The sequence below is a fragment of the Calypte anna genome, chromosome Z, assembly GCF_003957555.1.
Source record: "Calypte anna isolate BGI_N300 chromosome Z, bCalAnn1_v1.p, whole genome shotgun sequence".
In the NCBI taxonomy this organism is placed as follows: domain Eukaryota; kingdom Metazoa; phylum Chordata; class Aves; order Apodiformes; family Trochilidae; genus Calypte; species Calypte anna.
Window position 1 is genome coordinate 35,411,180 of NC_044274.1, and position 20,757 is coordinate 35,431,936.

Here is a 20,757-nt window from a genome sequence, read left to right on the forward strand (position 1 = left end):
TTCAAAATGTTTCATTTCTCATAAATAATCCAGATTAATATAATATGTGGTTTGAAACTCAGGTCCAGTAATGAGTCAAATGCATAACATAAACCATTCAGGAAAAAGCAGGAGAAAGACTATTCATGCAGCTAATAAGCAGGTAGACTGGATAAACTTTTTGTTAATCTTCATTAATTTTTTTTATTCAGTGCATGAGTAGCCAATCCACAAAATTTAGAGGTGTGTTAACTACAAGTGGCAGGTAGTGGAATCTTTTTACATTAAATAAAAGCAATGTTATATTTAAAGATGATGCCATAAAGAGTAGCATCAAATAGAAAAGGTCATGGAGATATTAAATGTGTAAGTAATAGGAACCAGAATTTTATAGTGGGTATAGGATAGGCAAGTACTGCAGAAAAGTGTCATGTTTTTGACTAAACTCGATCAAACTGCTTTGCAATTAAGTGGAGTGGGAAAATACCATGAAATGAGGAACAGTTAATTTATTAGTGAAACATGAAAATATAGTATCTGAGAAATAAAACATTAAAATCCCTCAACTGGGTGAAGAAAGATTGGGTGGCATAGGCTCTCCACACATTAGCTAAAGTGCTTTTTAGAAGGACAACCTACCTTAGCTTCATGCCCATCTGTTCATTCACTAAACTGGCCCATATATATGTGCTACATTCACCAATTATTTACAAATTCTACAGAGAACTTTGAGCACCTCTGCAATTAACTTATTGAAGGGGAAACACCCAGAGAGCTCAACAGCAGGAGAGACCATCGCCCAGAGAAGAGCAATCAAGGAGCAGAGAGACCAAGGACAGTGAGGAGGAAGGAGAGGGAGAAGGTGCATGAACAGATATTTTTCTCTGCAACCCATGCTGAAGCTGTAGCCTATCCCCTGCAGCCGATGGAGGACTATGGTGGAACAGACCCTGAAGGATCATGTCAGAGGAGATGTTGTGGGCCTGCTGCCTGTGAAGGATCCCGTTGGAGCAGTTGTGGTTCTGCAGCCTGTGGAAGACCATGGAGCAGATGTTTTGGACCTGCAGCTGTGGAGGGGACTGTTCCAGGAGTAATCTGTGGCCCATGGTTCACCCATATTGGAGCAGTTTGTTCCCAAGGAGCTGTGCCTTGCAGGAAGGACTCGAATTGGAGGGGTTCATGAAAGACTTTCTCCTGTGGGAAGGACCCCACGTTGGTGTAGGGGAGGAGGTGAGGAAACCTTCTCTCTGAGGAGGAAAGAGCAACAAAAAATAACCTGTAACATCAGTAAACCTTGTTCCCTCATGACACTCTGAGGGAAGAGGGAGAGATTCCAGAGCAAAGTAATTTGGGCTTGGGAAGAAGGGAGTGACTGGGGAAAAGCATTTAAGCTTTGGGTTGTATTTTGTCTTTGCCTTGTTTTTATTTGATTACTGATATATTAAATTGATTTTTTTTTCTCCAATATGAATCTGATTTACCTATGACAATAATTGGTGAGTGAAAACCTAATTCTCTTTTTGAGAGAATTTTTTTTTTTTTTAGTATTTTTCCATGCCTCCCCACAAAGAGGTAATGTGTATCCACGTGCTCCTTTGTGATCAGTTTGGCTAAAACCATGGCACACAGCATCCGCTCTAGGCCTTTCAGAATTATGTTTTCTACACTGATAATCAGGTGCCTGTTTTTAAGTCATTGTGGAAACTGAGGTTTTGATATGAAAAGCTGAAACCAGTGTCAAAACCTGCTTTGTTTTCAGTTTGGATTGTTATTTCCAGTTCAGGATTTATTAAAGTATTTGTTTTGAATTCTGCTTTCAACTTTGAACATCTGCCAGTAAGTCACTTTTTAGAAGTCTGAATAAGCAGAATACACTGATTTGTTTTATTTTTATTTTAATTATTTTTAATTTATAAGGGCCTACATTTCTGCAGCTGGCTGGCTCTGAACTGATGGGCATGAGCAGATGTTATGGGCACTCTGTCTCTTTTATTGTTAGACCCAAGTTTTCTAATATAGTTGACAGTCTGATCATGGAAATATTTTCTGCCTTGTGAAAGTTTTATATCTCTGAGTCTGAGAAAAAGGTCTGAATTGGGTTTTCTTTTAAACTTTAAAAGTACTTTGAGTTTGGTTAGTATTACAAACTTGTTTGGATTGCATTGTCTGCAGACATGTAAGTATATATTGCTTCCAGCCCTCTCCCCATGACATTCACTTTAAATCTTTAAATTGATTAACCTTTGAGTCCCTGTCTTTCCTATTCTCTCTCTTTTTTTTTTTTTTTTTTTTTTTGACAGCTCAGAAAATTTATTTATCTACGAGTATTTATTTATTAAGGCATATACACTTTCTCTAGATGTATTTCCTTATACTAAAGGAAGTATTTCTTTAAAGACACTGTTGATGCATTCTTCAGCAAATTAATCTACCTGTAATCATTATGATTATTGTATTCCTTCCTTCCTAGTACAGGAACTCATAATAATACTGGTGTAATCTCTCAGTAATCAGAAAACATTATAGGGATAGAATAAACATGCACCTTTCTAGACTAATAGCTGGTCAGAAACTGTTTCAGATTCACAAGGCAAACCCTAATTTCAGTTTGCTCTAGGGAGCAAATAATCTAACTCATTCTTCTCTGACTCTGGTGATCAGAAATGAGAAAGAATAAACTAAGATTTTGCACAATATTTCATCCTACTCGCACTGGTGGAATGGGAAGAATAGCCTTAGAGTGCTTATCTTACTAAGACCTACAGTCCACAAGCAGTCTGTGCCAGAGGAAGAGCGAGGGACAAACAAAACAAGGTGACATTAGTATTGGCCCCACTTTTTCTTACATTTTTCCAGAGAACTTTGAATACATATATTAAATCCATACTTTTTGATATGTGTCTTTTAAATGAATTCCCCAGTCAAAGAAGAATGTACATTTTGAAGCTATGCATTGAAATTCTGTCTGTTTGGGTCTTTACAAGTCTGATTCTCGTTTAAGAACTGTCCTTGAAGATGAGTGCCCTTTCCCATTCGTCTGAAGCATTAAAAGAATCTTAATCTAGTAGTTCCATGATGCACTGTGGTATGTTGACCCTGGCTGGCTTCTGCATGTCCACCAAGCCACTTTCACTTCCCTCATCTTCATTAGCAGGATAGAAAGGAGAAAATAATTTGTGAATGAGCTCATAAGTCAAGATGAAGCAAGTTTAATAAAGCAAAAGCAAATGATGAATGGAAGCAAAGGAAAAATGGAGGATTTATTTTCTACTTCGCACCAGCAGGTGATGTCCAGCCACTTCCCAGGAAGGGAGGCTTCAATACACCAAGCAATTGCTCTGGAAGACAATATTTATAATGACAAATGCTGCCGTCCCTCTCTGCCCCCTCCTTCCCCTTCTTACTTTTAGACTTTATTACTGAGTATCGTCATATGGTATGGAAGATCCTTTTGGTCAGTTTGGGTCAGACACCTGGGTTATGTGCCCTTCAAAGCTCTTGCCCACTTCCAGCCTACTAGTCTTTGGGAGAGAAGGGTGGAAGGTGGAGAGACATCCTTGAAGCTGTGTGAGCACTGCTCTGCGGTAGCCAAAAAGCGCATGCATAGTCATCAGCTTTCTAGCTTCAAACACAAAGCAGAGCAAAATGAGGGCTATTATACTGAAAATCAAATCCAGCTCAGCCGTATCCAATGCATGTGCAGACTAAAAAATATCTGTAGCCTGTAATAGGTCCATCCTTTCAGTGAAACTTGCTTAAACCTAATTGATCAAGAAAGACAGAGGAAACACTTGTGTCCTGCTTGATTGCTGCCCCATTCCTTGGTCTTCTACAAACCTTAATGCTGAAGCATTCCTTATTTGTTCAGTCTGATGGATTATTGTTGTGTCAGGGTTTGCATTTTGAGCTTTTTAAGAGAATGCTATTCTCTGTTTCTGTCCAGAGATATGAGTATTCCTGCTCATGAGTATTGCTACATACAAAACTATGTAGTTTTGTTAGACGATTTAACTTGCAGCTTTCTGTTAACTAAAATGATCAAAAATTGTGCAAGATGGAGATTAAGCTATCCCAGACTATGGGATGTCACCATTTACATTGTTAGTCTTATCTGAGCTTCTTATATCTTCTTATTTGACAGAGAATCTTAAAATACTTTGTCAACTTTCTTGACATACACAACCCAAATATAATAAATATATTGGTTGAAACCTTTTAGGGACTTAACATACCAGAGCTGGCATTGGCCAAAAAGGAAGTCCTGAGTTCATCTGGACTTGTGCAAAGCATTCAGCATTCTCCCACATGACAATCTGTTCTCTAACTTGGAAAAAATCTGATTTGGATCTGATTTGGATTGCTGCACTCAATGAGTTGTTGTGAGTGGCTTGGTGTCAAAATGAAGACCAGTGACCAGTGGAGTTCCTCAAGGGTAGTTGCTGGGACTGGTGTTATTTAACTCCTTTGCTGCAAACATGGGCATTGGAACTTATTGTACCCTTAGCCACTTTGCTGATGATACCAAACTGTGTGGTGTGGTTGAAATGCTGGAGGGAAGGGATGCAATTCAGAGAGCCATTGACAGGTTTGAGAGGTGGGCCCATGCCAACCCCAGGAAGCTTGATAAGGCCAAGTAGAAGGCCTTACACCTGGGTCTGGGCATAAAATGGGTTGAGAAGAGCCATGAGGATGACTTAGGTGTGTTGGTTGTTGAGAAGGTCAACATGAGGTGTCAGTGTGCACTTGCAACCCCAGAAAGGCAGCTGTATCCTGAGTTACATCGAAAGAAATGTGGTCAGCAGGACGAGGGAAGTGATTCTCCCTTTTCTCTCTTGAGACTCCCACCCAGTGTACGGTGTCCGTTTTTGGAGCTTCCAACACAAGGACACAGGAGGGCAACAAAGATGATCAGAATGCTGGAGCACCTCTTCTATGGGGACAGGTTGAGAAAGTTGGGGCTCTTCACCCTGAAGAAGAGAAGGTTCTAGGGAGACCGTATAGCAGCCTTCTAGTACCTGAAGGCAGCCTACAGAAAGCTTGGGAGGGACTTTTTCCAAGGTTTTGCAGTAACAGGTGAAGGGCTGATGATTTTAAGCTGGAATAGTGTAGATTTGGGTTAGATGTAACAAAATAACTGGTGTGAGGGTGGTGAGTCACTGGTACAGGTTGCTCAGGGAGGTTGTGGCTGCCCCCTCCCTGGAAGTGTTCAAGGCCTGGTTGGATGAAACTTTGAGAAATCTGGTCTACTCGGAGGTGTCCTTGCCCATGCAGGGGTCTTGGAAACAGATGGTCTTTAAAGTGCCTTCCAACTAAAACCATTATATGATTCTATGATCTGTGCTGTTATAATGATGATTATTTTGGAAGATTAAAGATTACTTTGAGGAAAAACAAATGGAGAGAACAATACAAAAGCTAGCAGACATTCCCCATCCATTTCCCAAACCCACTTAGAAATAGAGATGAATTTGGAAAAATCTTTTATATCAGAGCCTGGGTTCTGGCTATATAAGATTACTTTGCAACAATATAAGGTGCATAAGTGCCTTTTCATCGTATGAAGAAACCATGCCTGCTGGCAAATGAATCATATTATAAAAATTGATTGTATCCCAAAAGGGAAAAATGTTATTGAAGATCCAATGGCCTGGGATGATACACCATTGATCATTGTAAGAAATACTTCCAGAAACTGTTTTTAATCTTTCCACCAGAGCATTAGCAATTACTCTTTAGCCCATGGTGAGTAATGGCTTGAGTTTCCGAGTTTCCCAATCGATAAAACATTTACCCTACCACTACAAATGTGCTCTTCGCTTAGACAAGCAGAATTTTTCTTCCAATTACTCTTTTTTTTAGTGTGACCTCATAAAATGTTTTTGAACATATTTCAGGGCTATTTAAAGAAAGGGAAAAATACTTTTCTTCCCATGTACATGTATTTCTTTTCTTCATTCTGTTTTGAGAAGTAAGTCATTAAGCTTTCATAGGAGTCAGGCTCTTGCTGGCTTGCCTGTTTGATGCTCTGCACTATTTCATCCAAATTTGGTTGAAACTAAACAGCCAATTATGTTTTTAACTTAGAAAAGAAATATCTAGCAAAAGGATACTAACTTAACTCCAAAAGTATTTTATATTTCTTAAACAAAGTTAAATATTGTCTTCATATTATCCTAATTCTATATAAACACAAAATAAAAAATGCATAAATATCCTTGGATGTATTCTGTAATACTATGGTTAATGAAGAACAATCACAAAAAACAATGTTAGCAGGCTAATGAATAACTTTGCAGCAAATGAAATATGTTGAGATATAAAGATAAATGCTCATAAATGCTTTTTGATGATTGGAAAGTTAATGTTCAATCAAGTTTCTCTTCCCCAGAGATTGCATATTATCTCTGTACAAAACACACACACACACCCACACCCACACACACCCCTAATGTAAAAAGTTCATAGCCATTATGTAATATTCTTTATGCCCTCTGCTTGGAACAAGGTGTATTTCACTCCATTTATTAGAAGCTTCAACTTTCACATTTATACAACAAAATATGAAATCTAAAAAGGCACTAGTTTCTTATGTGCTTCAGTGGATTTAACAGAGAGATAAAATTTCACAGCATAAACTTTTCTGTGAACAGGTAGGTGAATAAAATGAAGTACTTCTAATCGAGACTGTGCATAGTCTCGGAATTGTGTTTGTTTTTGACCAGAGCAAAGACCAAGAGGAGACTTGAGGGAAGAGGTGGAGGATGAAAGATAAACAGGTTGTAAGGGTTTATTGGCAATTTAAAGTAGTAATTCAGATGCTTAGCTATAGTGGGACAGAGTTGACTTTATAGATTTCACAGATTTAAATCGCCCGAGGAAACTATGATGATGTATATCATGTTTCTTGCTAAAAAATAGACTTCTGATTTAAGTTTTTGCAGACAGAGCTAGAAAAAGTGCAGCAAACACCTAAAAAAAAAGTCTGGCCATAATAAAAATCAGTGGTAAAGTGACTTTTGAGAGTAGGAAAGATAAAATAGAATTCCAAATCCCTCTACCTCTTACCAGTCTTAACTTCTCCTGTGGTAAAAAGGGACAGGGATGGGATGATTTTTGTTGAAGGAATGTAGAAACCTCTACCTGGTTGCTGGAGCCCAGTCAACCAAGCACTTCAGAAATGTCACTTCTAACAATTTTCTGCAACTTATTAGGGATTTATTTATGCAAAATCAGATGAGGAAGGAGGAGCTTGAAGTATTTAGCACAAACAGGGTAATACGTGAGTTTTTTTGGTCTGTGGTACTAATTTTCATTACCACTGAAGGTGAAAGGCTCAAGTGTTACACTGTGCAATTCTTGCATTTTGTTACAGCAAATAATGAATTATGTGACTAAAAAACAAACAGTATAAACCCCATTATTATACAAAATATCATAATGGAAAGTTGAGCATATTATAAATCCTTTTCTATGCCAACAATTTGATTCCATGGTATGGATTAGCTTTAAATGTTTTACATTAATCTAATAGGAAGTAACTGACCATACACCAGAGCAGCAGGCTGCAATTGTGAAAGTAATATAAAGGCAATATAAAGTTAGTAGTTCTTAGCTTATGCTGAAGGATTAGATGCTTCTCCTGGTTGCCATGTGTATTCCTGTAACTCTGGGAATAGGACAGGATTACTCATCCATTTGTGTTCCTTTGATCAGTCTTAAAGAAGATGCACAATTTGCAAACCTGCTCAACTGAACAAGATACTGTGTTAAGTTCTAAAGACATTTCCTGTGGTTGTCTCTTTATCTACCTTACTAAATCTCAGATTCTAGGTTCTGAAGCTGTGACTGTGAAACTGATATGCAAGGCTTAGCATCAGAAATCTATTTTTGAAATACAAATGCCCTCAGACACTAATGTGCTCACAGCCAGCTTCTTAATCTATCTTTACAACCATTCCAGCAGAGGAATTTTGGTTATTGGATTTGTTCTAGAGATTACTGTGGTTCAGTGATGACCCTGTGGAATGATAAAAGATTTTTAAGTCGTCTGTGCTGCTTTTTTGTAAATTTCAGTTATTGTACAGGTAGGAGTGAGACTGTCTTTTTGTTGTTTTCTATTATTATTATTATTATTATTATTATTATTATTATTATTATTAATTATCATCATCATCATCATCATCATCATCATCATCATTATCATAATTACTACTAATGTTATTACTATTATTACATTCTTCATTCCAAGACAAGAATCTGTTTGTTAATAGCATGTAGTATATACAGCCTTCTAGTTAAGGAATAGAATATTCATCTGTTTCCTTTAGGTTTTGAGCTGTACCAATGTCATTGTTTTCATTGACATCATGCAGTCATTTAGCTCAAGGCAGAAGTTTGTGTGCTCTAAATCTGATATCTGGCAACTGCCCTTGCTAAATTGCTTTGTAAAGGCTCTTGGATTCTACTTGTACTGACTCAGAATTTATAATTGTAATGAATATGTGTCAGCACTGTTCTTGTGTCTTGTCACCCTGAGAAACGAATATAGATTTATTAAGTCCCAAAAGGTCTTCAGGATGATGAGAATGTATTGAGACATTGGTTCCTCAGGGAATGAACAGAGAATATTTGAAGCAAGCCACACATTTCTGTTCATCCTGAAGGTAACCTGAAGAACAGCATCCTTGTGCTTCTTTAAAGAAGAGAGGTGACTGGGCTTTCTCCTTCATTTTATTTGGGTTTTTTTTTACTTTGTTTGTTTGTTTGTTTTCAAGTATTAACACATGGGATATAAATTTTCACATAGGTATAAATTGACAGCTAAAATCAGAACACCTGAGAACAATATATATATATCTATTCATAATTGTTTTATTCCTTGAGTGACAATTTAGAAAAGAAATAATCTTCCTAGAGAATATGTTTCCATGGAAGAATACCTTGCTAGTATCCACAAGTGATGTGTAAACTTGTAATATTTTATTCTGATTTGTGAAACGTAATTCTGGCCTCCATTTAGTTTCTCCCACCATGGTAATAGCCTTATTTCGGGTAAACTTTGGCTCACAATATCACAGTGAGGTGTCTGACCAGAAAAGTTCCATTAAAAATTGTGTTCACCAGGTATAGAAAGAGGCAAAAGCTATGCTGGGTATTCATGTCAAGCCTATCAGTACTCAGAAGCACATCTGCCATGACAGATCTGCAGGGCCAGATGTGGTATCCTCTTTCCATTTGGATGTCAGGTATAATTCATTTCCTAGTATTTTCTTCCAAAATTACAGCTTTTGTGTTTTTTTGAAATTTGGACATTTGATATGATGAAGAGCATTTGTGAAGATTTTGGAACCCAAATTATCTAGAGAAGGCCAAACACTGGCCTTTAGATGGCACTGTGTACCTGTTGAACAGGAATTAAACCACAGTGAATTTGTGAAGTATAGCAATTTCCTAAGGTAGAACTGCGATGAGGTTATATCATCCAAATAAAATGAAGCAGGCATGCCACCCTAGAACTCATCTTACCAGAATTCCACAGTTGGCTGGCTGCATCTGACTAAAATTTACTAAACAAACAGGAGGAAATAATTAAATTGATAAGCTGGTTTTTTTTTTATTTGTTTGTTTGTTTTTTTGTTTTTTTGTTTTTTTTTTTTTAAGTTTGAACAACATATATTGGCGCTTTGATTTGGATTTCCCAGAGGAAACCTAGTTGCTTGTGATAATTTTGGCTCTTCCCTACTCCTTCATGCAAGAATGCTAAAAGGAGTTCAAGGAAGTTACTATCATAGTTGAATATGATATGATAATCAGATAGCTACAGTAAATTCTATGTTTAGACAGACAGACAAGAGCCATCAGGGAGGGATATCCATTCGTATGCATAAAACCAGAGGTTATGATATGCACTTGGCAGAAAAACAGTAGTCTGATTTTTCAGTAGCACTGAAAAACAGTGCTTTCTTTGTGTTTTTTGGGAGGCAGGGGAAGAAGAGCTGATTTTTTGTAAATGTCTTCAAAAAGTCATCGTATCTGTTATTTTTAATATGCATCACATTGGTGCTGTAGATAAATATGCATACTTTATTTGTCTTGCCATTACACTACATTCATGTTTAAAGGCATTTTGGTTTTATAAACAGCTGAGGTTTGGTTGCATCCTGTAATGTCATTATTAAGGGAGAAAATTTGCACAGAAATAAAATTACTAAGTAAATTTTACTTCAGATTTCATATGAGCCAAATATATTTTGTTTAGACAGTTTCTATTAAAACATGCACCATGAAGTTAAGTATCTATCTTTGCTCATTGCTGTGCAAACACCCCCCCTTGGCTTAGGGGCACACAGCATTTTAGCAGGCTCTGTCAGAAAGAGAAAAGTGTGTAATTTGGATGCAACTATTCTGTTACCTTTCTTTTATGGAGATTATTCTTTATGAAGTGCCTCCTGTTTAGGTAAGAGCTTAAGCCCTCTCATGATGGCTGTGTGGCATGTTGTATAGTGCTATTGCTACTACTGAATCAGCTAGGCAGAAGGACTGTGCTGGTGGGAGGAACATTTCCTTCTGCCTGTCTATACACTTCAGTACAGAGAAGCTCCATATTGCCTCTGAGGGAGAAAATCTCCAAAACCCTGTTGATGAGGATCCAGGATATATATGTTGATGAGGATTCCAGATATATACTGATCCAATGCATACAGAATTGACCATCAATTTGTTTCTCTGAGGTTAAACATGCCTATACTCATATTTTATCCAGAATTCTTAAATTGATATTATTATATCTGAGAAAATTATTTAAAAATAACCTGCGTTACAAAAGTGAATCTCTCACAGTAACCATGTTAAATGATGCTATAGTAATGTCAAGTAATATTGAACTCAAAATTTATGTTACACAGTCTTTGAGGATGTCAAATTAATTAAAGGTATTGTTAAAATACATTTGTGTATTTCTTGTGAAGTATATTGCCTCTCTTGGGTCCTGTACTTGGGCCACCACCCCATGCAACCCTGTAGACTTAGAGAAGAATGTCTGGAAATCTACCCAGAGGAAAAGACCTTGAGGTGTTTTTTAATGGTTGGCTGAATATAAGCCAGTAGTGTGTCCACATGGCCAAAGAGGACATCAGCATTTTTGCTTGTGTCAGAAATGGTGTGGTCACCAGCCCTAAAAAATGAATTTAATTTGTCACCAATCAAATCAGGGCAGGACAAAGAGAAAACAAAACCAGATCTTAAGTATCTTCCCTCACCACTTCCTTTTTTCTGTACCCAAATTATTTCTGATTTCTTTACCTCCTTGCCCCTAGAAGCACAGGGAGATTGGGAATGGGATTTACAGTCAGTTGGTCACACATTGTTTTCTGTTGCTCCTTTCTCCTCAGGGGGAGAACTCCTTATAGTCATCCCTTGCTCTGAGATGGGGTCCTTCTCATGGGAGAGTCCCTCATAAACCCCTCCAGTATGAGTTCCTCCCAGGCAGAAACAGACTGTTGCATCATGGCCTTCCCACAGAGGCATGGCCTGCTTCAGGAGCAGTCATCTCCCCTGGCACATGGTCTTTCACATCTGTTGTTCCACTTTGGCTCCACTGTGGTTCTTCGTGGGCAGCAGGTCCACATCTGCTCTACTGTGGTCCTTCACGGGCTGCAGGTAGTATCCTGCCATCCCATCATGGACTTCAAGGGAACCTCTGATTCTGATTGGCACCTCCTCCCCCTCCTTCTGTACTGACCTAGGTTTATCTGCCCTGGTATTGCTCTCACCCTCCCATCTTCTCCGACCTGAAGGTGTTATTGCAGTTTTGTTTTCGCCTTCTTGAATATGTTAATCACAGAGGTGCATGGACCCTTGCTGATGGGCTCGGCCTTGGCCAGAGACAGGGATTGACTGTGGAACCAGGGGAGCTTATGTCAGCTTCTCATAGAAGCCTCTTCTGTGGCCCCTCAGCAACTAAAAAAACCCTGGCGTACCAATGTAAGCAAAGGGTATCCTTCAGGTGAATTTCACCACATCCTTTGAGGACAGGAGAAGCCCCAGACTATACAATTGGCTATAAACTTGTATCTAGCCATCATAAGTTTATTTTTAAATTATTATTATTTTTATTTTTATTTATATTTTTATTATTTATTTATTATTTTATTTTTATTTATATTTTTGCTTTATTTTATTTCATTTGTTTTTAAATCCTGCTGAGTTACTAGTAGCTTCTCTTGCTTTTGACAATTACAACATTCTGGTCCTGACCTGAAGAAGTAGGCGGCAACTGAAGGTGGAGTTATTTTGGAAAAACATTGAGGTCACTCAGATCTCTATGTCATCTAACAGCAAAATAATATATGCTGAGGGCTTCAAGCAAGGGGCAGAGTGAGCTCAATTCATGGCAAATTGAAATAGCTATCATAGAATCAGAATGGCCTAGGTTGTAAGGGACCTTTGAGATCATCTACTCCAACCTCCCTGCTGTGGGCAGGAATCCCTCTCAACGAGATGAGATTACCCAAAGTCTCATCCAACCTGGCCTTGAACACCTCTAGGGAGAGGACATCCACAACTTCTCTGGGCAATCTGTTCCAGAGTCTCACCACCTTCATACTGAAGAACATGTATGTTTCTACCTTCTTGTTTCTTGCTCTTCTAGGCATTTAAACTTAAATTTATAGAACTTATGTTATATAGAACATGTGTTTGAATGTCAACCTGTACTCTTTAAAATATTATGGAATTCTTCCTAGTTCTGCATTTGTCTCAGTACAATAAAGCAAATATTTGATGACAGGAGCGTTTGACACAGGTTCTAATGCTTTCTGTTCACAGAATGCACTTGAATAAGATCATAGATGTGCTAAATTTGTAATTCGTTCTGAGCTGTGAGGTCAACAGGAATAAAAACCTCTCTGTCACTACATAACCACTTGAAAAACTTCCTGCTGACACACATTCACTCCCAAGAAAAGACAAGAAGATGACAACAAACTGCATGAAAATATATGGAGCCAAGGTGAAGCACATGTGTATGTTTTTAAGAGATTACCTCAGGAAAAAAAAACAAAAACACTTTCTGCCAGCATTGTATTGCATTTACACAGAAACTATTCAGGCACATGTGTTTTCAAAGAAGTTGCAATTTCCTGTCAGATTTTTCACAAATCCTTTCTAACGACTGTAGACAGAAATCCAGCTACTCCTGCAATGAATGACCTTCAGTGTTTGGATCCCAGAGAGTAAACAAACATTTACTCTACAGAGGAAGCCCTGCTGTGAATATAGCATTAACATTAGTGTGCATTAGACTCCTTAGCTGGTTTATTAGAAACTAATCCTATTTCTGCACAGCAATTATGGGTCCTTGAAAACCAAAGCATTTTCCTTAGCAAGTCTGTTCTACTAACACTTCAACATTAAAGATTGATAGTAACAATAATGAAGATTACATTAGGCCAAGGTTGACAAGGTATGACTCTCGGTTTTATGTGCAAGTTTTGTTCAGGCAGTGTTTGTTCTGCCTTTCAGAGCATTAGTTTCCATAAATTCCCTATGTCTTAACTGCATAAGCAATGTTTTTAAACATAGCTCTTACACTGGAGTGTACATTAAATATTTATTCAGCTGATTAAAACAGTTCTACTTTTATTTGATGTTTGAACAGTAAACAGTTTGTTGGGGACTGAAATGTCTTCTTACATGTACACTTGCACACACTCAGGTCACAGCAGAAGGGCTTCTGTTTAGAGAGTACTTTATCTAGGTAATAGTAGGCATTACAGACCCACAGGTAAACCTTTTTCTGTTTCAACCCCAATACCTATTAGTAAATGTCAGTGAAAGTATCAAGAAGAGGTGGTAGGGCCTTAGAGAAGGATAACTGTTCACATCAGTGAAAACACATGGAGCATGTAAGGGAGTCTCATGTCTTAATAATATTTTCAATGTAGTTCAGCTCTCAGAACTATGCCCTTTGCACTGTACCCTTAGCACACAATGTTTAAAGAAGAAAGACACTGAAAAACCATCTAGGTTGTTTGGAGGAATACTAGGTCTGGGCTCGATACTGGGTCTACATAGAGTTTAACAATTTTGGAGCAAAATGCTTCCTTCCACAGACATTTTTTAAAGTGATGAAGAAAACCAGAAAAGCTTTCTGTGCTTACACTATCCAGAAAAGTTTAAACTTCACTTCCAGTCTGAAAAAATAGATTTATAAAAATATTTCCAAGAGGTACAGCATTTGCTTGGAAATCCTTTATGAACCAAGTATACAGAGCAAGCAAATACATAACAGTTTGTTTCCTCCCTTTTCTAGCTTGTGCAACCACTTCAGCATTGGAAAGCAAGAAGGGTTCTTTTATCTTATTTATCACTAGGTGTAATAAGAGCTCACCAGATCATATTAGGTACTGTTGTTGAGTACACCATCATTAACAGCCATCCAGCTTCATAGCTTTTGGTGGGTTGTGTAAGTGACTGGAATGTTGTCAATAGTTTCCTGGTGGCACACAAAGCACTGGTGTTCCACCTGCTACCCTACAAACCAGCCTTCTGCCTTCCATCTGTACTGGTTCTCTGTTGGTTGATCTAACAGGAATAAAGAGGAGTAAAACTTCACTTATGTCGCTTAAATTATCAGGCTATGGCTTCAACAACATGAGGAATGCTCTGCTCACATTCTAAAGTACCTGTTATTGTTCAGAGAAAGATTAAAGTGACATTGCAAAGGAAGGTCTTTAATCTTACATTGTGGGTTTCTTTTTGGGAGTTGAGAACACTTCAGTTAATTACTATCTGGTTGAGAGTGAGGTAACTGTTATCTGCATTTTTGGAAGAAACACAGAACAGGAGGTAAAAACAGGACTTGGACAATATTCTCAAGTTTTCTGCATGTTAATCCCATATAGAGGACTAGAACAACCTGCAAAGCAAAGAACATTGTTGTAGCTGTTGAAAACAAATCACTGTATTACATCTGCTTTTCGATGCACTGGCAATAAAAAAAGTTATTCCCTCATCCCCGAACTCAAAATTAAAAGAAAAGTTGAAAGTAACTTCCTTTACAATCAGTTAATTCTTTGTCATTGATTTACTGCAAAATTGAGCTACAAATTAGTCTCACATTGACATGTATGGTAACAATGCTATAATTCTAAAAATCAGAGTATAAGTTTCTTTGTTTGAGATATTTTCCCTTTCAAGCTTCTTCTGTTATCCTGCAGACTCTGAAGAGGCAGAGCATATACAGAGTGTAAGAAAATGGCTAACAGACTTAACTAGAGTAGTTAAGATTTAACTAGGGTAGTCATGCATTTAAAACCCAGCTATTTTATATGAGGTGCATTGTAAGTCCTGTTAGAAATGATCCTAGTGTTGTTCTGGTTGGAAAACGTTTAAGATTATCAAATCCAAACATTAACCTAATTCTACCAACCATTGACCTAATTATGCCAAGTCTTGTGCTTAAACTATGTTCCTAAGCACCACATCTATTCATCTTTGAAACACCTCCAGGAATGGTGACTCCACTATGTTCCTGGAGATCCTGTTCCAGCATCTATCTTTTACAATTTTCTTCTAATAGCTAATCTGAACTTCCCTTAGTACAACTTGAGGCCATTTCCTTTTACCCTGTTGCTTACTGCTAGGGAGAAGAAACCAACATCCACCCCACTACAACCTTTTTTCAGGTAGTTGCAGAGTCATAAGCCATCCTTCTTCCCTCACCTTCCTTTGCTCCAGGCTGAACAACCCCAGTTCTCTCAATCTCTCCTTGTAAGACTTGTTCTTCAGACCCTTAACCAGCCTTATTACCCTTCTCTGAACTCAATCCAGCACATCAATCTCTTTCTTGTGGTTGGGCGCCGAATAAAGACATGACTAAAAAGAAGGGAAGAATACATTTTTTATTACAATACATAAAGCTGAGATATAGATTTGAAAACAGTGCCCATGGATTCACAAAAAATAGGTAATGGAGGTGGATCACCAGTCAGTGCTTCCTGATAAAGATGTTTCCTACTGTATATATATAAAGTTTTACACGGTACAATTTATGAGCAAGTGTTCAGAACTTATAAGTTTTCCAGGTCACCTTCAGTTGCTTTGTGCAAGCTTGTAATTCAGTAAAAACCTTTTTTAGACTTTTGAGCCCATCATTGTCTTCTAACCTACCTAATGCAATCATCTGAGAAGTGTGTTAACTTCACAGATGACAAGAAATTGTAGCATGCACTGAGTTCTGATAAAACTCTGAGAAGTGACAATAGGGGGTCTTCAGATAATTCACCAAATGAATGATGCCAAATTGTGCGGGATAATGAAATGAAGCATACTTCATTAATAGAGAATTGTGAGATACAGAAGTTTTTTAAGCTAAAAAAATACAGAAGCAATTACTCTAGGATCACAGCTCAGAGGTTAGCAGTGGGTCTAATCATAGAAAAGTTCTCTAAGTTCTTCTAAATGTTCATAAGAGTCTGATGGAAAAGGGAGACAGCAGGCTTTGTGGGTTAGTCTGTCATAGTAAATTCAGTCAAGTAATAAAGAAAATTATTCAGGAGTCAAACTGTGAAAGAATTAGGAGGTGGCCTTTGGACTTGATGATCTTAGAGGTCTTTACCAACCCTAATGATTCTGTGATTTAAGGAACTATATAATTCACATAAAATATGTGAATAAAATCAAAGACAGTCAAAGAAATGCTTTTTATTTTAAATCCAGTTACCAGAATTTTACTGAGCACTTGACAACAAGCTGTACTATGTCACTTCTGTAATGGTTTAGTTAGTAGTGATGTCAGCTTTTTAGCGATGGTGAATTTATTACAGCCTAACTGGTGATTTGGCTCAAAGTTTTCTCTTCCAATTATTTGTAACTTATCATAGAACAGATTGGATGGGACCTCTAAGCAACACCTAGTTAAACCTCAAAAAGCATGTCCAGTTACAATACATTTTTCATGGCTGTGTTCAGATGGAACTCACAAATTTACTATTCTCCTACTTTAGTGTTCTGAATTTTCTTTTGTGACTATGCACTTTCTATTAACATCACTGTGCTTCAGTTGGGTAGCTGCAGATAGCAATTAGATACTTTTCAATCCTTTTCTTCCTAAAGCTGAATAAAACCTCATTCTCTGAGCCTTTTGTCTTGTTTAAAATACCCAGTTCCCTTGGTAAGTGGACTTGCTTCCAGATATCCACTCCTGCCTGGTGCTGGGGAGACCAATATTGAGTACAATGCTCAGATGCAGTCTCACAGTGCTGAGGAGAGGGGAACAGTGACTACCATTTACATGAGGCTATGATCTTGCTAATATAGGCCACTTTACGTCCCTGGGGCCTACAACTTTCTTATTCTGAATTACCATATATAGCTGTAGTGAAAAATCCTAGATGCTTCTCTTACGTGTGCTCTCAGGAAGACAGTTTCTAAAACCACTTTAAGCAAGACAGTGACTGATATTTTAGCAAACGTGTGCTGGTACCATGAGGCTCCAAATCTGTGCTGCTTTTTTTGGTATGATGTTAAAAAAAAAATTTGTTTTTCATTAATACTTATGTATTACCTTCTACAAGAACTCCTGAAGATACCAGCAGGTTCTGTAGACAATGTTTCAGATATAAGTGTATCCATAACTTTGATCTAATACAACATATTGTGTTTCACTATGAAGTGCTCAGTGCCTATGGTAATTTTGCCTAGTGGTGCTTGCCATCGGCCTTGGAATAGCCTATTTCATACGTGACTGTTGATGCAGAACCACTATAATTTTTATTTATGAACTTGTGACAGACAAATTATTTAATACCATGCCAATTATCTTTAAAACATAATTACCAATACCATGGCAATCATCGCCTGCTTTTTACTAGTTCAGACCTACAACTTGGAATGAGTTGCCTGTGATTTGTGGGCATCCAGGGATACCTGGCAATGGTTGGTTCTTGATACAGAAGCACCAGGCTAACCAGCTTTATTTTAAAGAGGACTGTTTCAGAGCATTATATTTATGATAGCTACTCCATTTGGGAGTAACTAAGATAGTTACTTCCATTTGGGAAGGTATGGGATTATATATCTAAAGGTTACCTAGTCCAAACACCTTGCAGTGAGCAGGGATGTCTTCAACCAGATGTGCTTGCTCAGAGCCCTAGTCAAGATGACCTTGAATGTTTCTAGAGATGGGGCATCCACCACCTCTCTGGGCAGCATAAAAAATTTCTTTCTTTTTAAATCTACTTTCTTTTAGTTATAACTATTACTCCTTCTACTGCTACAGGCCCTGCTTAAAAGTTTGACCCCATCTCATAGGCCACCTTTAAGTATAGAAAGGCAACAATAAAGTCTCTGCTGATTCTCAACCTGGCTTCATAGAAGAGGTGCTCCATTGCTCTGGTAGTTTTCATGGCCCTCCTCTGAAGCCACTCCAACAAGTCTGTATCTTTCCTGTGCTGAGGGCATCTGAGCTGGACACAGTACTCCTGCTGAGGTCCCACTAGAGGAGTATAGACAGGGTCAATCATCTGCCTCAAGAAGTGCTTCTTTTGATGCAGCCCAGGATACAGTTGACAGTTGTGCTAAAAGAGCACATTGCTGGCTTATATCTAGCTTTTCATTCACCAGTACCCCCAAATCCTTCTCAGCAGAACTATTCTCAATCCCTTCACCACCAGCCCATATCATTCTGGGGGATTGCCCCAGCCCATGTGCAGGGCCTTGCTCTTCAACTTTCTCATTCTAAACAGCAAGAAAGTGTCCAGATTTTTGCCTTTATATGGAGTTGGTATAAGAGAAAAATGTCCCCTCTATATGGTGTGATTACCTCTCTTAGATACTGCTCTACAGTCCAGAATGTATATGCAAAACAAATGAAATAACATAAAATGATGTGTAAATGATTTTTGCCAAGTCAATGATCAGATCAATTAAATATTTTTAATAACAGAATCCACTTTTTCTGTATTTGTGTGATGTAAAGACTTCAATATTGTTAAGAGCCTCTCTGCATACATGAAAAGCAAATGAAACAGCTTGATTTAAAATATATCTCAGCAGCTAATGTGATGTGTCCAGCTCACAAGCTGACTTCTCTTTGGACTATTTGTCAAGAGAAAGAGAGAGAAATCATAGGCCTCAAATGATAGGAAGAAAAGAATGGAAAGGAAATTCCTAAGATATCCAAGTAGTTGAGATTCAGTTGAGATGCCTTTTAGAATTAGTAAATGTAAAACCTGTTCCTTCCTAGGGTAAATAGTTGTCTGTACTTTTTCAATGAGAGACTTCTGAAGTCTTCAATTGAAGTTTTTCAAGTGAAGTTTTCAATTTCAAATGTTAATTTCCCACTAGAGGTTGCATTTAATCTTTTAATAAACTACAATATTGGTTAAAACAGATATTCTTAAGTCTATGTCTGATACTTGATTTTCAAAGCCTCATGCCAGATTCTGGTTAGTATTGTGGCCACCTCTCACAGAAGAGCTATAGGTGTCATTCAGTGAGGACAATTATAAAGAAGAGAATGAATGAAGGTACATACTGACATTAAGCTATGGTGTCACTAATATCAGAATCACTGACATGAAGCAGTTAATAAATTTAAAATATTTGTGTGATAGAATATTTTTCCATATTTAGGACACATCTAGCCAGTGTTTTAGAACTTCAAGAGTTAGATAAGAGCTTTGTCTTTGAACATAAGATTATCTCTCTCCCTATCTATCTATCTATCTATCTATATCTTTATCTATTTATCTATTTATAAATCATCTATCTATCTGTCATCTTAAAACACTTTCTTGTCTTCTGAGTGGCCAAGCTAACAATGTCATGTGTGCAAAGTATCAGCTTTTTGGCAGAGCACTGCAAAAATTTTTTTCTTTTTGATTACAGGTGGACAAAACTAATGTGTGTTTCTATTGATAAGAAATATTTAGCTCCAAGTAACAGATTATGAATAGCAGTTCTTCAGGCATTTTAACATATCTAGATAAAACATTCTACCCTTTTTTCAAGACCAAAAATACATGTAGCATTCCTGTCAGACACTGGGATCATGTTTGAATAAGATTCAGTGACATGTAGACTTACACCACTCTCTCCCACAAAAAAATAAAAAAAAAGAAAGCAACATCTTCCCAACATGACAAAATAAAATCTGAAGCTGTAATATATTGGCTTCCTCTTACATATCAGAAGATACGGAAGATACGTAGCTGTTTCATCATTCTAGGTTATCTTTGTGTAAACTTTTATGTGACAAAATCTATTAACACGTTTGAAATGCCAGCTATAGGAATAATTCACCAACTATTTAAGAAAATTGAAAAAGAGGGCTTGAATTTTATCTTCCAGTTTCTCTTTCAGTTCAGCAAAATTACTGGAGGACAAGCTTCATACTTGCCAGTCTCATGGCAGGCATCCTGATTTCTGTTCCGTTCAGTGTAGGCCTAAGGGCAAGGCAATGTTTGCTGCAATTTTCTACAATAATAGCAAGACAATTTGCCAGTAATGGAGAAGTAGAGAGAAAATTAAGCAGTTTTCTGAGATACAGAAATGAAGCCAGAAAATATTTGGCCTCATGTTAGGCTTCAAATTCATAGTCTATTCATTAGTGTAATTTAGTCCTTCCATAAGGCTTTGAGTGATAAATTTTACTAATACATTAAAAATGCCAGCTGTAAGAATAATTCACAGATTGGTGAGTGGAATTAGAAGGTGGGGTAAAATAAATCTTTCTTTTTCATTTGGTATATGAAAATTTATAAACGCCCCTGCAAA

General features: G+C 37.5%; 1 long non-coding RNA gene across 1 annotated transcript; it reads right to left on the minus strand.

Moving 5' to 3' along the window:
* Positions 1–509: 509 nt before the first annotated feature.
* On the minus strand, positions 510–4,487 carry LOC115599937. The gene is made up of 3 exons (XR_003988699.1): positions 4,212–4,487; positions 674–1,226; positions 510–618 (listed from the first exon to the last, which is right to left on the minus strand). It is a non-coding gene; the product is annotated as an uncharacterized LOC115599937 (long non-coding RNA).
* Positions 4,488–20,757: the final 16,270 nt, after the last annotated feature.